Here is a 15194-nt window from a genome sequence, read left to right on the forward strand (position 1 = left end):
TGAAAGGCTCATATTGTTGTTACAGGTGCCGGTCAAGATTTTAGACTGAGGCTTGAACAGGCGTTTGTTTTAATGATTAGATCCCAGGGTGGCACGGGTGGTTTCTGTGTTCACCGATCTAATAACTACGAATAATAACTCCCTGTTGTCCTTTTATCTCTTCACCTTCATTTTTGGTGCCTAAATATTCCACCTTTTCTTAAAAATCCATTTTCTGACAATCCAATCATCTTCCCACTCTCGCTTGACACATCATCATCATCCTCCTCCTCACAAACACAGCAGAAGCAACAAAGCTATCAAAAACTTTGATTATAAAGATAAATAACTCAGAATTGTCTTTTCATATTTCAACACACATAAAAGCAGGCAGTTTATTATTTGTTTTTCTTTCTTTCAGTAAAGGCTGGAAGCTACAGTTGGAGTTTGGAGGCCCCCAGTACCAGAGGCCCCTGGGTCCTGCATAAATGAAAATTTAAGTGCAGATCAAATACTGAAGTTTGGTTTTTGCAGTGAAACTCATCTCTACTTGATTATTTCAAGTACCAGCAAATGATGCCTTTAATATTTAAGGCCTGATGCAACTTTGTATTTGACTGTAAAGTTCAATCTTGGTGGTAGAAAATGTGATATTCTGTGGCAGATAAATAGGAGAGTAACTAAGAGTGGCACATTTTTCTCATCTCTCCCTGTGGTTGGCCTCGTCTGGTCTCTCAATACTTCTCGGTATACTTGGGAAAAGATCCTCAAACAGTCGTTTGCTAGCAGCTTTGGACCCGCTGTGATTAATTGTACACAAGGGAGCCTCATTGGAAAGGCAGAGCCCGACTCCTCCAGCTTCGTGCCAGTGCTTCACTCAAAAGCACCTCTGTGCACCACCACACAGCCTAGTGCTTCTCGGGCTGAGACCTCACCATGGCAATTGAACTCTTGCTGGTGATATACTGGTTTTAAATGGGTCTTTCTTTTATTATTGTTCAGTTATTATTTAGGGAATCGGTCAGCTATACGTCATGCATTCACTTCCTAATGAATCTCACTGCGTATATAAAAGTTCCTGTGTGATGAATGCGTCGAGACTTTGTCTCTTCATCCTCTCACAAAACGTTTTCCTTCTGTCAGAATCGGGGCATCCTTAAAAGAGTCTTGTGGAATTGTTCATGATTTTTACATAGCTGTTTATTAGGTTACCCACTATAGTTTTCAGACTGCAAATCAATAATGCTCTTGATGCAAAATCTATAATCACTATTGAATATTGCACAAGCAGTAGAACAAATGTTTTTGATAAAAATCTAAAATTCAACTTTATGATAAAAACAAGTGATTGCTTCTCTGCACGCTTGCCAACACGCTGCAAGGACAACATTTCACTGCACTGCCAAATGTTCCGTTTTACTGATGCAGTTAAAGATCCCAGATGGACATCAAATGTTTGGGATGTAGCATCCAAAGCTACACAACGTCAAACACTGCATGTTCCCTGGTCACTGTGCACCACAAGTGATCCATGGGCTTTTTGATTTTCAATTCCACTTAGACTTGTATTGAAAAAAAATTCATGATGGCAGGTGTGTGTGTGTGTGTGTGTGTGTGTGTGTGTGTGTGTGTGTGTGTGTGTGTGTGTGTGTGTTAAACTCACACATGCTCCAGCACCTTTCAGACAGGTGAGAATGTAAAGGAAATGTCATCCAGACAGTCCAACTCTGACTTTAACCCCTTAAGATGCAGCTTACCTGTCACCGGTAACAACTACGGTATTTAGACGGCTTTTCAAGGGCATACAACAACATATCTGGTCATGTTAGACCACCAGGTTTCGAACGAGGTATAACGATTAAGTAGCACGATGAATAAATTTACTTGTAGCTGCAGCTGAGTTCGACTGTTGCTAGGCAGACAGCACGCGAAGGAAAATACCTACATACCAACTTTGTGCTGCCAACTTCATCATCACCCACATTTTAAAACAGGCTGCTGTTCAATAAGTCACTAAGTGTCCTTAGATGTGGCATCTTAAAGGATTTCCAACATTCTGTAATTTCCAGCGTAATCCATGTTTTACTTGAGACAGCTGTGTAGCACAGTGTCCTGAGCGTTACAGCTAGCATCCCCTATATAATCATACAGAGCCGCCGGTATTCATTTAGTCCATGCGACACACCTTGTTTGGTCATGGTGAAGTCCTACTGAAAACAAATATATCACACACGAGCCAATCAGCGCCTGGGTTTTTGAGCTGCAGCGCTGAAACTAGGGCTGAACGATTTTGTTGTATAAATGCTGACGGAGGTTTTTGGTGTTGCCTCGGGATGTAGCGACTTTACGCCGACAGGTCCTGCACAAAACGTTCTTTGGTTGGATGTCGGTGGTTTCGTACCCAAAATAATCCCATAAAATCGAAGTGCTTGCTTTTTTTCGGATTAAATCAGGGGGAGTTTCTTCTTTCAAGCTCTGCTGAAGACGCAATGCTTGCTACTGTTGCAACGCTGAGTTAACATAAAGCGTTACCTTGTTATTGAACAGACACCTCAGATTGGTCAGAATAGAGAGCAGCACTTGTGATTGGTGAGCACGACTGTGGCTCAAGTAGGATGGCAATTGTTGCAGTGTCATAAACACTGGATCAGACTCACTTCGACTGAATATTAAGATTGAAAATATAAAAAACAAAAATCGCGGCCGTTGCAATTCACAAATCGCGTTTTGAATCCGAAATCGCGTTTTTTCACACGTGATTTTGGTTTCAAAACAATTAATCATTCAGCCCTAGTCTGAAACCCCAACCAGGCTCCAGTTTACAGAACGGACCATGCGTCATTTGATTGACTCTCACGCCTGCCTATGAGATTTTTTCCCAATGAAAAGTAGATACTCTTTTAGCCAATAAACAGGTGAAAAACACTGAGCCTTGCATGACGGTATCAAGTTTGGCAGGCAACAACGAGGCGCCTGCGTACTCGCCCTGTGTAAGGTTAGCTTGCCTGCGTAAAGCAGCGCTGTAGTGGTTGATCTGGGTGAAGCAAGAGAGCGAGGGAAAAGATGGCCAGTAAGTGATTTTGGCAGAGGAAGCGGCTGACATGGTGCTTCAGTCGTCCGACCCAGTCACTCGGACGAGGAGCCTGTGGATGACCGCGAAGACATCGAGCAGTTTTTTGCAGGAGTGGACCCACACATGGAGCGGTGAGTACTGATCCAGTTGTTCCAGATGCACGTTCACGTACAAACAATAAATAATAGGCATGCTATTGTTATACTTCTCTTTACTTATGCCAGCCAGTCAGCAGCCCGATTTGCATGAGGAATGTGTGAATTAGCTGCGTGAGAGGGGGGAGGGGCACTTGTATCTACTGTATGTCCAAGTGTGTGAGTGGGACAGAGAGGCTGAAACAGCCACACAGTTGTTATTGTCAGTCATTCAATTTCAATTGAGAATACAGAACAATTTAACACTTTTACATTTTTATATTTTTTTTATGTTGTTGATGATAATGATTTGCTTTATTGTTCTCTATTTGTTCTATTATTGTTATATATTTTTATTGTTGCACATGAGATGCCTGGATGCTCCAGCGAAACCAAGATTGTTTTTGTTTGCAAAGGAGCTGATGTTATTGTGTTTGGGTAACCGGATGTCCTTCTGGGGTCTCCAAATAGGACCCAAGGACAACGCCTACGACTTTATGTGTGCCAAACACTGTGTACAGGTCATTTTTTGACATTCTGACTTCAGATTTGGACTGTGCGAAGGCAGGACCTGTGTCTGTGGACTAGTGATGCCTGTTCCCCCCAGAAGGTCATGGACCTAGTTTTCCCTAGTCACCATTCAGACAGATTAGTTGGGCGGAACTAAAAACCCTTTATTCTAACCACTGTATCTCCTTGTCAGTAAATCACAGAATCACAAAGACACTGGAGAATGGGAGAATGTTGCCTTTCCAAAGAGACCAAGAACACATCTGAGTCTTAAACGATGTGGCAACTGTGCTGCTTTGAATGTTGGCATGGCGTTTTAACAAAATCACTGAAAAATGCTGTGATCCTTAAGGGGTTAAAACACGTGCTTTTATTTGCTGTGTTAGGGTTTTCTTACATGCACAAATACACCACTGAATGGGTTTCTATGACCACTGACACTCTACAGCACTGAAGTGGAACTCATCCCTTTTATTGCGTGACTTCTCTAAGTAGGATCTAGTAAGTATCTAGAAAAAATGATGAATACTTCATCTTATTTGAATCTGTTTGTGAAAAACTGTAACAGAGCATCCCAGATCTGACAGGTCTCTGTGTGAGGCCCTGAGAGGCCAGGCCACCAAACATGTTCCTGACTGGATTGCGGTGTTCATGGATACTAAGGTGGCTCTGCCAAATGCAGCAATGCTGGTCATCCGAGGTGCTGATCGCCATCAACACAGGGATGAGTGAGCAAGCGTGGCAGAATGATCTCTCCCAGACATTATATCACCTGATATCAGACCGATTCATCCACTTCTTTAATCTTGCACTTTTTAACAGAAATTTCAGAAAAATGTTGTAAATAAAATGCAAATGTACGTGAATTTCCATCTACCGTTGATACTGGGATCTTATTGGGACAAGCATCCAGTCCTGGCTGAACCTCGCCATTTCATTCCCTCATTCTGTCAGTTCACATCAAGGGCACATATCCTGTTTGGATATGAGTTTGTTACTGGAGGACTATCTGAGGTGCTCCTCGAGAGCTGAGATGAGTGATGCTGCAGTAGATTTCCTGTGTTCGGTTAGGGTTTAACCTCAAACGGGGTTCAGCAGCTTATTGATAGTTAACTTGGAAGTCCAGAACATACAAATAACCACTCTCGCCGTCATCGTCCTCCGCTTATCTGGTTGGTCCGGGTCGCGGGGGCAGCAGCCTCGGCAGGGAAGCCCAGACTGTTCTCTCCCCAGACTCTTCCACCAGCTCTTCCGAGGGAATCCTGGGGCGTTCCCAGGCCAGCCGAAAGATATAATCCCTCCAGCGTGTCCTGGGTCGGCCTCGAGGCCTCCTCCCGGTTGGGCATGCCTGGAACCCCTCCCAAGGGAGGCGTCCAGGCGTCCTGACTCCTCTCTACATGGAGGAGCAGTGCCTCTACTCTGAGTCCCTCCTGAATGACTGAGTTTCTCACCCTGTCTCTAAGGGAGAGCCCAGCCACCCGGAGGAGGAAACTCATTTTGGCCGCTTGTATTTGCGATCTTGTTCTTTCGGTCATTACCCAGAGCTCATGACCAAAGGTGAGGGTTGGAACGTAGATTGACTGGTAAATCGAGAGCTTCGCCTTTTGGCTAAGCTCCCTCTTCACCACAACGGACTGGTTTAGCACCCGCATCACTGCGGATGCCGCCCCAACCCACCTGTCAATCTCCCGCTCCATCCTACCCTCACTCATGAACAAGACCCTGAGATACTTAAACTCCTCCACCTGAGGCAGGACCTCCCCTCTGACCTGGAATGGGCAGGCCACCCTTTCTGGCTGAGGACCATGGCCTCAGACTTGGAGGTGCTGATTCTCATCCCGGCCGCTTCACATTCGGCTGCAAACTGTCCCAGCAAGAGCTGGAGGTCGTGGCCTGATGGAGCTAAGAGGACCATGTCATCTGCAAAAAGCAGAGACGACATCCTCCTGCCACCATCACAGGATGCAGCCTATCATCACAACCTTTGTGTGAAAATCCTGTGTAAGCTACAGCTGTTTCCAAAAGACTGTAGCACGCACAACCCTCCAACAGCAACATCACAGTACATAGTTTGTGTGCCTGTTTGTAGTAGACGAGTGGGATGAGTTGGAATTTAAGGGCCTCCAAGGGGCCTCTGCATTTTTAAAATGTGCCTGTTTCAAACAATATCACTGCATTACTGTACAATCGCGTGCTACCAATAGGAGTTGCCCACATAGCAAGTCGTGATTACTCATGTCTCCTGTCAACATTGGTTACCACAGAAATATTAAAGAAAGTTCAACAAACAGAGGTGATTGGCAGCACCGTATCGTTATGCCACCGCTTTGAAGAGGACATTAGCTTCCTCCTCACGTGAGCAGCTAGACTTGAATTTTCATTAGATAACATGTTGCAAGAAAAGAGGATTGCTTTGAGAGGATTACGAGAGCTGGAAAGTTGTGATTGATGCAGCCACTGTCACACCTAATGTGTAATCCTTTCAAAACAATCATTTCCAACCTGCACTGCCAGCACCTCTCCGTGCATATCTCACACACACAAATTACATCCAAATAAGCTGCTACTATCCCTGCCGCTGCACATAGAATCACACAAACACCGAGTGTGATGTGAACCGAACGATGGCCTTACACACGCCGCGCCTTAAATACGAGAAATAAGTCGATTGTAAAATCATGTCTACAAAGGGTTTACTATAATTAGCTTGCAGGTATGGGAATTAAAATGTAAACATGTATGCTTGATCCTCTGAGGCGCAATATGGATGAGGTGTGGTGGGTCGCACTTTGCAGGCAGTGGAACTCACTGTTCTATCAACCCAGAGGTAGGCACACTAACGCACTTCTCGGCTGAGGCTGGTGCATCCTGAGACAGATGCTGTACCTCCAACTGTGTTACATGGAACTGATAAATGTTTTCTTATGTAAAGTGGCCACAGCCAGTGAGCAGTGTTTTATTAATGAATATGGTATTTCAGCTTATCTGAGGCCCCGCTGTGCTAAACTTTCCTCAGAGAATGGCACTATTTAAAACTGAATCAACAGTCACATGTCATGTGCTGAAAGCTGTGATAGTACATGCATTTCTCAGATATCCAGGGATCGAGGTCACCGAGTCATCATTCACACAGAACAGGGACGATGGTCTGGAGCAGGATAAGATCCTCCGATGGCTGGAACAGCTACAATCACAGTATTTACTGACCTGCTACATCGTGCCAAAAGATTTAATACAATACCTGGCACATACAATTAAACATACAGCGGGTAAATTAAGTACTGAACACATCACCACTTTTTTCAGTAAATATATTTCTTAAGGAACTGACATGAATTTTCACCAGATGTTGGTAATACCACATGAGGCCCACACACGCAAAGAAATCGAACCTCAGATGTCCATAACTTATGTGTTAAAAAAATGGAATGACACAGGGAAGAATTATGGAACACATGAAAAAAATGGAGGTGCAAATCATACTGATGGCATCGGTTAAGAAAGGATTTCTGAACTCCTGAATGTTCCAGTGAGCACTGTTGGGGCAATAATCCGGACGTGGAAACATTTCATTCATTTCACCATAAACCGACCACGACCAGGCTCCTCACAAGATCTCAGACAGAAGAGTTAAAGATTTATCAGAAGAGCTGTCCAGGTGCCAAGGACCACGAGTGGAGAGCTTCAGAAAGACCTGGAATTAGCAGGTCCAATCGTTCCAAAGAAGACAAGAAGCAACAAACTCAACAGCCGTGGCCTGTATGAGCGCTCACCACCCAAGACTCCACTGCTGAAGAAAAAACATGTTGAAGCTCGTTGAAAGTTTGCTGCATTTAGACAAGCCTGTGAAACACTGGGAGAGTACAGTCTGGTCAGATGAGACCAGAGATGTAATTCACACCATGTTTGGAGGTCAAAAACACCCCAACAACCGTGGAGTGTGGATGTGGGAACCCCTGGTGGGGGGCTGTTCTTCAGCATACGGTGCTGCCACGCTTGATGTAACTGAAGGACGGATGAATGGAGAAACGTACCGAGACATTCTGGATTAAAATCTGCTGCCGTCTATCAGAATGATGAAGATGAAACGAAGGTGGATGTTCCACCAAGTCAACGATCCCAAACACAGCCAAGGAAACTCACTTGGTTTCAGAGAAAGAAACTGAAGCTGCTAGAACGGCCCACCAATCACCTGACTGGAATCCAATAGAAAATCTACAGAAAGAAAGATCAGAGTTCCTAGAAGAGGCCCATGGAACCTTGAAGACTGTTTGTGTGGAAGAATGGGCCAAAGTCCCACCTGAGCAATGCAGTTCCTCCATACATGACATCTGGAAACTCTTCTTACCAACAAAGGCTTTTGTTCAAAGTATTACATAAATACATTTTTAGTCCGTGTGTCACTTCATTATGGACATCTGAGGTTTAATTTCTTTGCATGAATGGGTTTCATGGGTTGTTACCAACATCTGGTGAAAATTTCATGGCAGTGGGGTCTTTAAAAATAAATTTACTAAGAACACTCAAAACTTATTTTATCCGCTGTAAATAGTTTTGCCTTGAAAGTGCAATGAGGACAAATGTGTTAGTTGTATTTTCCCACTATGTTTTGCCCACCAGTCAACTCCATCCCATCCAACAGTGACGAACGCACAGTGAATTACTGACTTCAGGAAGGAGCTCTGAGCCCTACAGCCACAACAACAAACAATCAACATGTCGACAGGAAGTGACATCCCGAGATGAGAACACACGTTCCACACATCCGGGCGCTGCTTTCTTCTGGTGCAACATGAACTTCAGGGAAAGTGTTAAACTCTACAAAACTCTAAAAGTGGAGAAAGTAACCTGTTAGATGAGAACTGTTGTTGTGATGTTAGCGCCCCGGTTTCTATGAACGTTAGTGGTCAGGAGAAATGTGTAGCCAGTGGCTACTTCCATGATTCCTGAAAACACTGATGGGCTGATAGGATATCAGCTGATACGACAGGCAGGGAAACTCAAAAGGGGAGGTTCACTTTTATCAATAAAAATGTTGGGAGAGGGTGAAAATATTGCATCAGTTCAATGAATACTTTAAAGACTGTGTATAGCCATACATCATTTATCGCTGAAATGCACCTAAACTGAGTGACATCTGCCAACATAATGAAACCAATATTTTGTAAACTTGGCTGCAGGACAAATACGTCAGATATGAGAGGCTCTTTCTGTCCCTGAGTCTCCTTCCTTAGAGATCAGATGAGGCTGTGCAGGCCGTTTGGAGACGAGACCTTGCTGATCAAAATCAACAGCTCTTAGTCGAAAACCCCTCTCAACTCACAGCAGTTTGCAGAGCAGCAGGCACAACAACAGGGAGAGCAGCGATAACGTGAGGTATGTTTATAGAGGTGAACATTCATGGCTGCTCAAGGTGCAGTATGCCAAGCTTCAACTGAGCAGGAGGCCCCACCGCTCTCTTGCAGAGGCTTGCAGCTTTTATTTTTTTGTCTTGAGGTTTGACAGATCAACTCCTTCATCATGAGATACTTTGGCTGCGATACACATGAACACCTGAAATGGTCCAAGCCGTTGAAAGCTCTCGAGAAATGCTGAAACTTAACGCTTCTCAGCATTTAAGTGGTAGAAAAAAAAACGTTTTTTCGATCAAATTGTATAAATCTAATAAAATTTATGCTGGTAAAAACTTTCCCAATATGCTGGCACACATTCTTAGACATCTATTCCCCTAGATATCAACTTAATCAAAGCCATTCAAGTTAACCAGTTGGTGTCCGGGGTGATATCATGTGACACCACCCTGTTACCTGATTGGCCCATTCCTCATTCACTCTACCAGAATCGCCTGGTGTCAATTACAGTTTAGAGGAAGCTAGTGGACAACAGGATACACTGTTAGCAGTCAATCCACCACCTTTTTTCCTAGAAGCCAAACACATACAGAAGAGGCTCACACTTGTTTCGACCGATCCCATCTAGCTTTGTTCGACTGACAATTGTAATAAGAAACTGGAGTTCTAAGTTCATGTGTCACACAGGAATGCATGGCTGCACTGTTGCTGGGCACTAGGAGAGAGGTCAGGCTTGGTAAGATGGCTGCATCTTCCATGTGGCGTTAGAATAATCAGAAAAATGTGTTCCTCGCTGGGAAAAACGCAAGTGAACGCCCCTCAAGTCAGAACAACTCAAGGCTACGTGCATGTGGTTATAAGCATGGAGTGTTGAATTGAGGCCAAAACAAAAATAAAAATGGAGTGGATTAAAACTGAAACTAAAAGTTCATGCATTGACCTTCAATTGTAAAAAGAAAAAAAAAATCAACTCGTTGGGGTTAAATCCAATTTAACTGTAGATTTGATTTCATTCTGATAGCTTGTATACACAAATATATTTATATTTGAGGGGTTTTTTTTGTTGTTGTTGTAGTAAATTAGCCCTGATTTGATGTTGGAGGACGGAGCATCGACTGATCCAGGAAGGCTTTAGGCCTTCCCCCATTATGTTGGTTTTACACCACTCAAGGCAATTATAAATATAGGAGAGAGAAAAAAAAAGTCCAACTTTTGCCATGTTTTAAGAATGGATGTTTCACATTTCAACATCGGCCTATGGACACACAACGCCATCACGACACGACTAACAATGGCATTGTTTCCTCACCAGGAAATCCTGCTGGTGGACACAAGCAGGTAAGAATTGATCTTTTCAGACACGGCACAGCAGAAAAGTATCCAAGATCTTCTGTTTCAAGGCGTGAGCACAGAGAGAAAGACTTTAGCTAGCAGCACTAAGCAGCTTCACTCTGTGAGCTGCTGTGAATGAGCGTTACTGTACTTCAAGTGTAAATAGCATCCTTGTTTCATGAAAGCACATGAAGATGCTGAGGATGGAAGAATGACTTCACAACTCAGGTTATTGACAACATGAGGGGCACATGAATGCAGCATACAGGAGGTCTCAGCTGCAGCTGCATTAAACAGATGTGAGTAAAGAAAATAACGAATCTGACGGTGAAAGATGACCCCGTTACCAGTCCACAATGAGCTTTGCTGACTGGATTAAACCATCATTGCTCTGAATCTTCCATGAGCCAGGATACGGTGCTTCTGAGCGTTCACACAGACATTAATTCAGTTTGATCAAGAGGAACATGCTGCACCTTCAGCCCACACAGGCGGGATCTCACATTGGAAATAGACTGTAAACAACCGCCTGCCATACACACAGCGAGGTCAAAGTATAGGCACAGAATGTGCAGCTCGCAGTGTATACCAGGATGGGAGTCCGACATCCGATCCGCATGGCATGAGTAGCAGAGGAGCTTAACAACATGTGAAATGGCTCGCCTGCAAGCCCTGAATGAGGGATGTAGTACAGGCTTCTCTGCACAGTCAGAGTGAGTCATGGCCCCCGTTGGTCAGCACTAGCAGCTCCTCGTGTTGCTGATTGGGCCATGGGGATGTGATCAAAGTGACAGAAAAGGGTGGACAAGAGAGAAATAACAGTTGATATAACAGCACAGCTTGTCCATTGTGAGGCCTGCTGGAATGATAAGTGCGGATGGCCCCGCCCCCTCGTCCCACAGAATGGGAACCTTCATGAAGGGACAGAACACAGTTGAGCTCGGTGGTGACTGTGTGGGGCAGAAAGCTGAGGAAGTAAACACAGTTGGAGGCTCACATTGCTGCTTTTGTTTACCACCGCAGAGAATCAGCCAGCGCGTCCCAGAGGGAAACCTCTTGACAAAGGTTACGACTGTTGGTGGAAACGGACAAAGTTAGCTGTGGATAGCAACCTTTGATGTCACTGACTGCATGTTGGTAGCATTTTATAAACACAGGCACAAAACACAATCGAGCAGCTGAGAGCTCAAACCACTCCCCTTCTTTCCTCCCTTCCCGAGTCGCTCCCTTATGGGTAGACAGAAGATAGAACTGAAAAATAAATGCAGCTCGTAAAGTTTTAGTTTGCCTTCTGGGCCGGTGAAGATGCGGTTGCTAACCGCAAGAGAGAAATTAAGAAGAAATGTACTGATTTCTTGTCAACGGTGGGTCACGAGGGGCAGTGGGTCACTGCCCCCAGGCCCTCAGAGAGTCAAGAATGTGAGGTCAGAAAGTACCATGGATCACCAAACACAAACCGTTCACAAGAGGTGACAACCAGCTGCTCGTTCGATGGCAGATTGAAAATCAAACATTAGGCCTCCGCTGAAGCCCTGACGTATTCCTCCTGCAGCCTGGATCCACCAGAACGCGCTGTGGTCGCTGAGCTCACCAGCGGCGCAGGAGAAAACTGCTGAGGTGAATCAAAGCACAAAGGTCTTTCTGCACATCTGGAATGAGAATGAATGGGATGCGGCGCCTCACATCATCGGGTTCTCCGTTTCTCAAACACAGTTGGGCGCTAACTCAGCAATCAACCAGCTCAGAGGAAATGACAGTCAGACGGATGATGTTGGATCATAAACAAGCACAGACGTGACTTCAGGCTCGCAAGCGTGTTTGACCACTCGCTCTTACACAGCACCTGAAACGGATCACAGGGTGGATCCATCGTCCAGGGTCTCGTGTCCACCAAAACCCGGAAGAGAAAGAGACGAAGGTGGAGGACAGAGAAAGTCAGCTGTGAATAATGCTGTGATGCCGATGCCCAGGGACACTCAAATCCCAACAACTGGCACACTCATGTGACCAGTGGAGAATAAAGATAGCAATTTTGACGGTGAAAAACTGTTGTGTTTCACAATAAAACCTCTGGAAACAGGCAGCGCTTCAGATGACACAAGCACACATGCAAAAACATCATTGGGACATTCACTGAAGAGGCACTTGGAAAAAGCAGAATTTTTCCAGATGCCTTTCAAAAGAAGCCAACGTGCAAAGTTTGATTTGTTTTTTTTATGCATCCTCAGTGACGAAAGATTTATAGTTCAATCTAGTTAGCTAATATTTAGCCAAATTGAATACTCCATGTTCACAGTTGTCCTGCTCTAAGCAGTACATTTCATGTCACATCAAATTATTCCTAATTGTTGATTAAATTGAAAATACAAACAGATAACCTGAAGAGTAGCTCAGACAACAAGGTCTGAACTGACCCTCGACTTTGTAGAATCATAACAGTCCTCATGATTACTGCAATAAAAATGTGCTGATTGATGAAATACGCCAGACGTCGCTGTGGCTGTTGACACGGTCCCACGTGACCCTGACATTTATTACAGGGGCTGCAGTTTCTGGTGACGTTCAGCTGGACTGCATTAGTTGAGGCGTCTCACCAGAATGAAGCATCGGGCGCTAAGGTGAGACGACTGCAGCAAACACTCCTTCCACAGAAACCGCCGATGAGTCACATGATGACCTCACAAGGAGAGAGCTGGTGGTTCGGACCGGCCGCCTCCACAGCTGCTTTCATAGCGTGTCACAGCAGGGAAACACTGGCCACAATGAGAAAAGCCCATCTGGAGTCCCAGCCATTCCAGTGAGCCAGTAACACAGCGAGGTCCTGGCCCTCACACACCTGTGTGTATCCAACCACCACCAGTCAAAATGGCTGATGGGTGCCTTTCTTCACACACCTCACGTTTCCACTGTTTTCATATATTTGGTTAAAACAAATATTTTATGTAGCTACTGACAAAAATTGAAGCCTACACGATGTAAAAATACACATCCTCTACAAGAGAAATATAAAGCACAGAGAATCTGTTCGTATGTGAGGGAACGTGGCTGATTCCAACAAAAACCAGCAGCAAGTCCATCACGTCTGGACCAGCTTGAACTGAGGTAAAACCACACTCTCGCCCTGCTCAGGTTTCACTCAAGGGCCAAAACAGATCGACCTCTCTGCAGATCGTATCGGTCCCCATGGGCCAGTCAAGCATGAACAGTCCAGTCAGTGGTCAGGGTGGCTGAGGGGTGACCCCAGCCTCGTCCCCAGCCTCGTCCCCAGCCTCGCCCCCAGCCCCTGAGCCCAGCAGCCCACTGACAACACAGCCACACAAAGAAGCTGCCACCGCAGCAAAGTTTCTTCCTGTTCCTGCCTGCTTTTGCTCCATAACCATTTCGGAGACTCCATCCTAACAAGGTCAGTTTTCTCTGCAGTATGTCAGGCGAGCAATAGCTGCTCCACACCTGCATCACCAGGAGCTGCTAACGAAATTAGAAGTAAGGGTGCTGATGTGGACAAAAAGCGGGACGGCGAGCCTGTCAGCATCTCACCCGGCTCACCGGGCGGAGGTGACACCATTCCTCTCCACTTACAGCAGGGGTGTCCAAACTGGTCCAGTAAGGGCCGGTGTGGCAGCAGGTTTTCAAAAGCGACACCTGATTCTACTTAAATCAACTAAGCTGCGTCCACACAGCTCATTTGTTGGATCAGGTGTTGCTTTTGCTTGGTTGGAATGAAAACCCGCAGCCACACCGGCCCTTACTGGACCAGTTTGAACACCCCTGACCTACAGGGTCACCGTCTCCTGTGAGTGACGTCAAAGCTCAGAATGTAAAACACGCCAGTTCTACCTTCTCCTAGAAAGCTGTTGAGCTGTTCGACGAAATATCAGAGAATAAAGGGCCTGGGTTTGTTGTTTTACTGTCAATGACAGCTAATCTGTACGAATAAAACCCCAGACAAATACAAGGTCATACAGAAATAAGTTGATTTAAAGGTCTTGTGTCTAGTCACGGTAAAGCAGTACAGAGCCGGCGAAGAGGACGCGGTGAAGTTCTCACGTCCACGCCGCGCCGCGTTCACGGCGGCCACAAATCAAACACTTCCGTCCGGAGTCGTGGAGAGAGCAGCCGCCTGTTACCTTGTGACCTCCGTCCGTGGCTGTTCGCTGGAGTCTCGGACCTGTAGCACAGAAGTGAACCGGGAAGGGAGAACTCCTCACTGCCTCGCAGCTGCAGCTCAAACTTTCCGCCCGGGCCTCTCGACCTGCTTACCCCGCTTCTGTTCGACTCCAAAGTTTGTGCGACGCCTCTGAAATCCCAGCTTTCAGGGGCAGCACCGCGTCTCTGCCCGAGGATGAACTGGGAGGTGAATTTTGTGGGTGGACGAGTAGGAAATGAAGTTTGAGGAGCAAGAAGGGGTCTCTTACTGACTCCTACAGGCGCGTCGGAGCTCTGGAGCCTTCGTGCGAGGAGGAATGAACCTGCACAAACACGGCGTTCGCTCCAATCAACGGGTTGTGAAAGGACGTTCGGACGGTTTAACACAGACCACGTGACGCTGAGCTGGAGCCTGACCATGAGCAGGATGTAACCACGATGACAAGGATCAATACTGATCAGAGAAGCATCAATCAGTCTTTTCGTTTGAACTGAGTAGATGTCATTGTTGGCTGATGCGTCACTGGAATGAGACAGCGTTAAGGATTTGTCACTCACTCAGACTTTTTAAATTTGTGACTCATGAGAGTAGTGGTTCTCAACCTTTGGGTCGAGGCCCCCAGGAGAATGAAATCCTTTCTAGAGGTCACCAAATGGGAGAAACATCCT

General features: G+C 45.6%; 1 protein-coding gene across 3 annotated transcripts in view; it reads right to left on the reverse strand.

Annotated features, from left to right (window-relative positions):
- tspan9a (tetraspanin 9a) overlaps positions 1–14889 on the reverse strand; it is a 166939-nt gene extending 152050 nt beyond the window's left edge. For all 3 annotated transcript variants that reach the window (XM_086208156.1, XM_086208153.1, XM_086208155.1), the window contains exon 1: positions 14507–14889. The gene's annotated coding sequence lies outside the window, so the exon portion shown is untranslated. The remainder of the gene's footprint in view (positions 1–14506) is intronic.
- Between the last annotated feature and the right edge of the window lie 305 nt (positions 14890–15194).

The sequence above is a fragment of the Aulostomus chinensis genome, chromosome 7 (genome assembly GCF_037954235.1).
Source record: "Aulostomus chinensis isolate RoL2024-O1b breed Wild chromosome 7, RoL_Achi_v1.0, whole genome shotgun sequence".
In the NCBI taxonomy this organism is placed as follows: domain Eukaryota; kingdom Metazoa; phylum Chordata; class Actinopteri; order Syngnathiformes; family Aulostomidae; genus Aulostomus; species Aulostomus chinensis.